Source organism: Salmo salar, chromosome 16 (assembly GCF_965601325.2).
Source record: "Salmo salar chromosome 16, fSalSal1, whole genome shotgun sequence".
NCBI classification, from domain to species: domain Eukaryota; kingdom Metazoa; phylum Chordata; class Actinopteri; order Salmoniformes; family Salmonidae; genus Salmo; species Salmo salar.
In genome coordinates this window covers 54,352,501-54,361,339 of record NC_138306.1, presented here as the reverse complement: position 1 = coordinate 54,361,339, position 8,839 = coordinate 54,352,501, and the positions used below count along the sequence as shown (strand labels likewise).

General features: G+C 43.4%; 1 long non-coding RNA gene across 2 annotated transcripts in view; it reads right to left on the bottom strand.

The window, feature by feature from the left end:
* Positions 1-4,993: 4,993 nt before the first annotated feature.
* LOC145861118 (uncharacterized) overlaps positions 4,994-8,839 on the bottom strand; it is a 40,612-nt gene continuing 36,766 nt past the window's right edge. For both annotated transcript variants that reach the window (XR_014380925.1, XR_014380924.1), the window contains one exon: positions 4,994-6,089. This is a non-coding gene — a long non-coding RNA (uncharacterized LOC145861118). The remainder of the gene's footprint in view (positions 6,090-8,839) is intronic.

Sequence of the window (8,839 nt, the reverse complement as noted above, 5' to 3'; positions counted from 1 at the left end):
CCACGTCAGAGTTCCCTCTAGTGGTCTTCTGATGGTGTCTATATCACCACGTCAGAGTTCCCTCTAGTGGTCTTCTGATGGTGTCTATATCACCACGTCAGAGTTCCCTCTAGTGGTCTTCTGATGGTGTCTATATCACCACGTCAGAGTTCCCTCTAGTGGTCTTCTGATGGAGTCTATATCACCACGTCAGAGTTCCCTCTAGTGGTCTTCTGATGGTGTCTATATCACCACGTCAGAGTTCCCTCTAGTGGTCTTCTGATGGTGTCTATATCACCACGTCAGAGTTCCCTCTAGTGGTCTTCTGATGGTGTCTATATCACCACGTCAGAGTTCCCTCTAGTGGTCTTCTGATGGTGTCTATATCACCACGTCAGAGTTCCCTCTAGTGGTCTTCTGATGGTGTCTATATCACCACGTCAGAGTTCCCTCTAGTGGTCTTCTGATGGTGTCTATATCACCACGTCAGAGTTCCCTCTAGTGGTCTTCTGATGGAGTCTATATCACCACGTCAGAGTTCCCTCTAGTGGTCTTCTGATGGTGTCTATATCACCACGTCAGAGTTCCCTCTAGTGGTCTTCTGATGGTGTCTATATCACCACGTCAGAGTTCCCTCTAGTGGTCTTCTGATGGTGTCTATATCACCACGTCAGAGTTCCCTCTAGTGGTCTTCTGATGGTGTCTATATCACCACGTCAGAGTTCCCTCTAGTGGTCTTCTGATGGTGTCTATATCACCACGTCAGAGTTCCCTCTAGTGGTCTTCTGATGGAGTCTATATCACCACGTCAGAGTTCCCTCTAGTGGTCTTCTGATGGTGTCTATATCACCACGTCAGAGTTCCCTCTAGTGGTCTTCTGATGGTGTCTATATCACCACGTCAGAGTTCCCTCTAGTGGTCTTCTGATGGTGTCTATATCACCACGTCAGAGTTCCCTCTAGTGGTCTTCTGATGGTGTCTATATCACCACGTCAGAGTTCCCTCTAGTGGTCTTCTGATGGTGTCTATATCACCACGTCAGAGTTCCCTCTAGTGGTCTTCTGATGGTGTCTATATCACCACGTCAGAGTTCCCTCTAGTGGTCTTCTGATGGTGTCTATATCACCACGTCAGAGTTCCCTCTAGTGGTCTTCTGATGGTGTCTATATCACCACGTCAGAGTTCCCTCTAGTGGTCTTCTGATGGTGTCTATATCACCACGTCAGAGTTCCCTCTAGTGGTCTTCTGATGGTGTCTATATCACCACGTCAGAGTTCCCTCTAGTGGTCTTCTGATGGAGTCTATATCACCACGTCAGAGTTCCCTCTAGTGGTCTTCTGATGGAGTCTATATCACCACGTCAGAGTTCCCTCTAGTGGTCTTCTGATGGTGTCTATATCACCACGTCAGAGTTCCCTCATAGAGTTATCTATTTTACTATTGTACTTTGCATGGAAACACTCCCAAACTTGTGTCATTGGCAAAATCTTGTGTTCCCCATGTATTGTTTGAGTTATAAACAGTGGGGTCTGGAATTATTGGATCTCTTGATAAAGATGAGCAAAAAAAAAAGTCTATCAAATAATATAAATGCTGAGCTATATTGTAAAAAATATATATATATATACAAAATGATATTGTTTTATACTAACACAATTAGTCAGAGAATCTGATTTTGTTTTATATATATTAAAAAAAAACATTCTCAAAACATTTTCCCCCTTGAGAGAACAACAGAACTGAGCCTTTTTCTAAAATGTTTTATGACACATTGGAGAACACATTGGGAATGGATCTTAGACCAGTCCTCCATACAGAATCTTACCACATCCTTGATATCTTTCATCTGTACTTATGGATTGTCCTCTTCAAAATCAAACCACATGTCCGGAGAATGAGATGGCCAAGCATATTTGTGGATTTTGATGTGTGCTTGTGGTTATTATCTTGCACGAAGATTCACATGCAACCAGGTTTTTGACAAAAATATCTTGGTCCTTGTTCAAGTTTATAATGCCGTTGACCTTAACAAAGGGCCCCCAAGACCAGTGGAAGCAAAATAGCCGCATTACATCATAGATCCACCACCATATTTTACAGTAGGTATGGGGTTCTTTTCTGCTTTAATGTATTGTGTTCTTTTGAAGGCCAAACCCACCGTTGGTGTTCGTGGCCAAAGACTTATGACCACAGCATTGGTTCCAATCCAAGTGCCAATGCCGTTTAGCCCACTCCAGGCTGTGATATGGTCAGGTGCTGGACTATTGAAAACAGGGGATCCAATAATTTTGACCCCTATCTTTCAAGGAGCTTTTCTTTTGTATTACTTTGTTAAACAAAATAATTCTGAACAATTGTATTAGTATGAAAGAATATAATTGTTTGAGCATTCCCATATAGCTCAGTATTTCAATTATTTTACACTGTCCTATTTATATATATTCTTTTAATCAAGGGATCCTATAATTCCATTTTTTAACATTTTAGTCATTTATCAGACGCTCTTATCCAGAGCGACTTACAGTAGTGAATACATACACTTCATGCATTTTTTTTTTTTTGCACTGGCCCCCCGTGGGAATCAAACCCTCAACCCTGGCGTTGCACACACCATGCAGGCGTTGCAAACACCATGCTCTACCAACTGAGCCACAGGGGAGCTCCAGACCCCACTGTATCTGAAGTTGGACTACATTTACATAAGTAACAGCATAAAACGGGTCACCAATTCTTCTCTCATGATATTATTCAAGTGTTTATTTTCTGGAAGATAAAAGGACTAGATAAATGTAAAATAGATGAGAACAAAATGTTAAAATTAATTTAAAGTAATCAAATTCCAGACACACTTAACTAGTTAGAAGTCGTATATATAATATTTGAGTTGTCATCGTCCTTGTTGTGAGGTAGAGTAGCATTCTCTTTATGGATTCACAGAACTTCTATCTCTACATGTATTATATAATGTCTACTAAATACCTTTAAATCACTACAGGTGGGGTGGTGTGATGCACTGTTTCTCCAAGATGATTAGTGGGGCTATTGCCTTCAGGACATATCAAATGTTATTTGTCACATGCGCCGAATACAACAGGTGATATGCTTACTTACAAGCCCTTAACCAACGATGCAGTTTTAAGATAATGCCTAAAAAAATAAACATTTGAAAAAAGTAAGATAAGAAAAACAAATAATTAAAGAGCAGCAGTAAATAACAATAGCGGGGCTATATACAGGAGGTACCGGTACAGAGTCAATGTGGAGGCTATATACAGGAGGTACCGGTACAGAGTCAATGTGGAGGCTATATACAGGAGGTACCGGTACAGAGTCAATGTGGAGGCTATATACTGGAGGTACCGGTACAGAGTCAATGTGGAGGCTATATACTGGAGGTACCGGTACAGAGTCAATGTGGAGGCTATATACAGGGGGTACCGGTACAGAGTCAATGTGGAGGCTATATACAGGGGGTACCGGTACAGAGTCAATGTGGAGGCTATATACAGGGGTTACTGGTACAGAGTCAATGTGGAGGCTATATACAGGGGGTACCGGTACAGAGTCAATGTGGAGGCTATATACAGGGGGTACCGGTACAGAGTCAATGTGGAGGCTATATACAGGGGGTACTGGTACAGAGTCAATGTGGAAGCTATATACAGTGGGTACCGGTACAGAGTCAATGTGGAGGCTATATACAGGGGGTACCGGTACAGAGTCAATGTGGAGGCTATATACAGGGTGTTACGGTACAGAGTCAATGTGGAGGCTATATACAGGGTGTTACGGTACAGAGTCAATGTGGAGGCTATATACAGGGGGTACCGGTATAGAGTCAATGTGGAGGCTATATACAGGGGTTACTGGTACACAGTCAATGTGGAGGCTATATACAGGGTGTTACGGTACAGAGTCAATGTGGAGGCTATATACCGGTACAGAGTCAATGTGGAGGCTATATACAGGGGGTACCGGTACAGAGTCAATGTGTCAATGTGCAAGGGCACCGATGTTGAGGTAATTATGTACATGCAGGTAGGGTTGTTAAAGTGGCTATGCATAGATAACAGAAAGTAGTAGCAGCATGAGGGGGGGTGCAAATAGTCTGGGTAGTCATTTGATTAGCTGTTCAGGAGTCTTATGGCTTGCAGGTAGAAGCTGTTTAGAAGCCTCTTGGACCTAGATTTGGCGCTCCGGTACCACTTGCCGTGCAGTAGTAGAGAGAACAGTCTATGGCTAGGGTGGCTGGAGTCTGACGATTTTTAGGGCCTTCCTCTGACACCGCCTGGTATAGAGGTCCTGGATGGCAGGATGCTTGGCCTCGGGGATGTACTGGGCCGTACGCACTACCCTCTGTAGCGCCTTGCGGTCGCGGAGGCCAAGCAGTTGCCAAACCAGGCAGTGATGCAACCCATCAGGATGCTCTCGATGGTGCAGCTGTAAAATCTTTTGAGGACCCATGCCAAATCTTTTCAGTGTCCTGAGGGGGAATAGGTAATGATGGGGTTGGAGTTGTCCCTGGCTGTGCAGTCATCCTGTACTCCATCTGTCAAACTAGACCAATTTAGTGTTAATGTCTAATAATCTTACAGCCTTTGTGCTAAATTTGACAGTCGCCCACACTGTGAAAGAGTGATGGGTTAAACGTGTCTTCAGATTTTCAGTTAATTCCTGTCTCTAATCCTTGGTAATGACAGTCTGTGGTTTATTGGTATTTAGGGTTCTATTCAATCTGTGTCGCTGAAGCGTTAAGAGATTCCACGATAGAAATGTAAAATGGCAGCCGACATATGCTGGATGCAGTCTCTACTAACGCAGGGAACATTCCTTTTAAAATGTTAAATCACACTGTAACGGTGGACTTTAGCGACACGCAGGGAATAGAGACCTTAGATTTGTAACTCAATGAGAAAAATAAAGGCTGTGTTGGAAGAAGGACCTATAATATCTGCCTTTTTAAAATCCTTTTGACCCTCAGTCAAAATAAAGAAACCCACACAGAATCACAGAATCATACAAAATATACATTTTATTCCCCCCTTTCCCATAGCCACATAACAAGTCTCCACGAGCATGATCAAGATGAGATATGTCGCAATGTCTACTTACATTCTCCATACAATATATAAATAACACACACACACACTAGAATCAGCATATCAGAACGAGATCCCCTCTGATGGTTGATTGCTGCGAAAATCTGGGACACAGTTGCATTCATTGTTCAGCGAGTTTTTCCACATAGTTAAACCCACCGACAGCAATGAATGTTGATTGTGACCTTTGTTGTGGTTTGGGGCTAGAGGCTTTTCTTTCAGGAGAGTTGTTCTGAAGGAGAGTTGTTCTGAAGGAAAGGATACAGGATGTGGGCTGGGGTGGGTGGGTGTTTGGGGCGGGGTGTGGTAGTGGTGTGGCGTGGGTGTTTGGGGCGGGGTGTGGTAGTGGTGTGGCGTGGGTGAAGGGGGCTGGGTGTGGTAGTGGTAGTGGTGTGGCGTGGGTGGAGGGGGCAGGGTGTGGTAGTGGTGTGGGCAGAGGGGGGGAGAGAGAGGCAGATGGGACCATAGTATTCTTCCTCTGGTTATAATGAGAGTTAGTAGCCATGCGCGTCGATCATCAAGCGACAAGGGTTGGCCACAGGGTACAATCAACGGTCGATGGTCTTTGTCAATTTAGCTCAAAACTCACCGACAGCGTTGAATGTTCACCGGGGCGAACGGGGCCTGATAGTGAGCAAGGTTGACAGTCTGACGCTTGGAGATTCAGAGAGATGAGCACAGTGGGTGACTGGGCCTATCATTTCCTCTCTCCCCCTCTCTATCTCTCCCTCCCTCTCTCTCAGAGAGCTAGAAGGACACTACAAAGACACAGCCATTATCCCTCATATCTCAAGTCACTTTTCAGACAGCTCTCTTTACCGGGTTATCAGAGGATGGCTATTTAATGTTTCACAGAAGACACTCGATTCCTTTTATTGTTGTTGTTACATTCTACTTCAATGACTGAAACCGTTTCATAATTGCGCCCTGTGTGGAAAAAGTGTGCAGAGAGACGAAAGGCTTGGAAATGAATGCAGACGGTCTCTTCTTGCCCCTGGTCTTGTCCTCTGGCTGACAAAGAGAAGGAGAAAAAGAAAGGCAGGAATTAAGAATGTAAAAAAAAAAAAAAAATCTCTTCCATTTGGTTAATAAACCTGAATTTCAAATAGTCCCATTATCAATTTTGTTTCAGACTGTTAACTGTCTTGATGTAATATTCTTATTTTGCTCAGAGAGTTTAACCGTCAGTTCAGCTCCTTACTTGTCTTTGACTGATATAAGACAGTATAAAAACTGTACACAGGGCAGGAAAACATGTTTATTCTCTCTCTCCGTAGCGGTTGGGGCTTTAGTCATATTTTAGTCATCTCTAAAGTCCTGACTCATATGAGTTTTGGTAAACAGCACACTGTGGGAATGCTAGGGGTGGTATCGAGATGGCCTATCCGCATGCGTTGCTTACCTCAACTGAGCGGTCTTAGCGCCAATTAGCTTCAGTGGGTGGAGGTGCCCCTAACTGTAACCCAGAGGGCTCATCTCAGAGCTCAGGATGAGACAGTGTCGGACTCGCAACCTGCTTGGGTCATGATAATTGATAGCACCTGGAGACTATGATGTGGGGCATGGCCGCAGGAAAATGCGGGGTAAAAAAAAGTATATAGTGGCACACAGTAGAGAGCATGGATGTTTTAGTATTTTCACAGGGTCTGGAAAAACCCGGGAAAAAATGGCCTTTTATAAACACATTTCATGACATTCTACGTAATTTGCATGACAGAACACATTAACAGAACCGTTTGAAATACCACACAAAAGGCTACTCTGACAATCAAATCAATAAAAACGACCAGATATTGAATGCAAATAAATAGCCCAGGCCAATTACATACACACATTTATGTCAATTACACACACACACACACACACAAAACGTCCTGGTTAGGGTTTGGCTGGTGTAGGCCATCATTGTAAATAAGAATTTGTTCTTAAAAAGAGAAAATATTAAAGTGCGTTTGAACGGGGTATGGTAGTAGTTGCCAGGCGCACCGGTTAGAGTGTGTTAAGAACGGCAACAGTGTTGGGTTTTTCACACTCAACAATTTCCCGCGTGTATCAAGAATGGTCCACCACCCAAAGGACACCCAGCCAACTTGACACAACTGTGAGAAGCATGCCACAATTAATTGAGACTGTTCTGAGGGCAAAAGCGGGTGCAACTCAATATTAGGAAGGTTTTCTTAATGGTTTGTACACTCAGTCTATATTGTGACCCGTCTATATAGTGACCCGTCTTGATTGGCTACTATCTTTTGTGTATTCCCTCCTGCTAAATAAAACAACAAGCTCCTAACCAGGCCTTTAATGGCTTGCTCCAGAGACATTACCAAATGTGCAGTCAGTCCATGCTCGAGGGCCACATCAAACTCCCTGACCCCTGGCCCCTTGTAAAGCCATTGGACTGACATTGTGTGAATTGACAGAAGTGGATTAGCAGAGGTAGTGGCAGTGTACTGTAAGGTCTTCTACTGGCCAGAGGACAAGATGACAGAGACTTGTTAAGCCAGGAGTCAGAGAGAACCAGAGAGGGGCCCTGAGCTGACATCCAAGCCCATATCAGAGTGACAGGGCTGGGCATCACAGGCCGACGGGTCAAGGTGGATGGTGGAAAAGGGGAATGGAGGAGGTGGAGAGGAAGGACGGGGTTGGTAGTCTTTCCCTTAATGGCGCCAGCAGCTCTGACATTTAACCACTTCACAGATGATGGGTGGAGGGAGACTGCTGTGTCAGAAGGGGATGTGTCTATAGTCATAAAGCATGTGACTACAGATAAATAATTGACTGTGCATAACAGGGTGTAACATAAGGTTTCAATCGCTGAAGCAATCCTAGTGACTTAAACTAGAAAAATACTGTAAATACGATATAATTATTTTTTTGTATAATAAAGAAAAAGACAGAGTAAACAACACATTAACTAAAGTGTAAACACATATTCAGACCCCTCCCTCTGAAAAGCACAGAATCTCCAGAATGACAAATCGCCTGCCGCGATCGAATTACTGAAAAATAACACAAAGGGAGGTGTCGGCACATTGCTATCGTAGCAGCCGTGTGAACTATATTACTGCTCATAGGGAAGGGTGGTATGACACAAAACTAGCTCAGCGACGACACAGGAACACTTTGTGACACTGGTTAGAGAGAACCAGGTAACACTACACAGGACACCAGGCTACTGGGTCATGTTCATTAGAGAAACACGTTAAAACACTCTGCAATCAAAAAAAAAACACATTTCTAAATTGGACAAGTCCAGATAGTCCCTCCCAGTTGCAGTCTGGATTAGTTCTGTTTTATTACAGGACACTATCGGGGTAAAGTAGTTCTGTTATATTACAGGACACTATCAGGGTAAAGTAGTTCTGTTATATTACAGGACACTATCAGGGTAAAGTAGTTCTGTTGTATTACAGGACACTATCAGGGTAAAGTAGTTCTGTTATATTTCAGGACACTATCAGGGTATAGTAGTTCTGTTGTATTACAGGACACTATCAGGGTAAAGTAGTTCTGTTATATTACAGGACACTATCAGGGTAAAGTAGTTCTGTTATATTTCAGGACACTATCAGGGTATAGTAGTTCTGTTGTATAACAGGACACTATCAGGGTAAAGTAGTTCTGTTGTATTACAGGACACTATCAGGGTAAAGTAGTTCTGTTGTATTTCAGGACACTATCAGGGTAAAGGAGTTCTGTTGTATTACAGGACACTATCAGGGTAAAGTAGTTCTGTTGTATTTCAGGACACTATCAGGGTA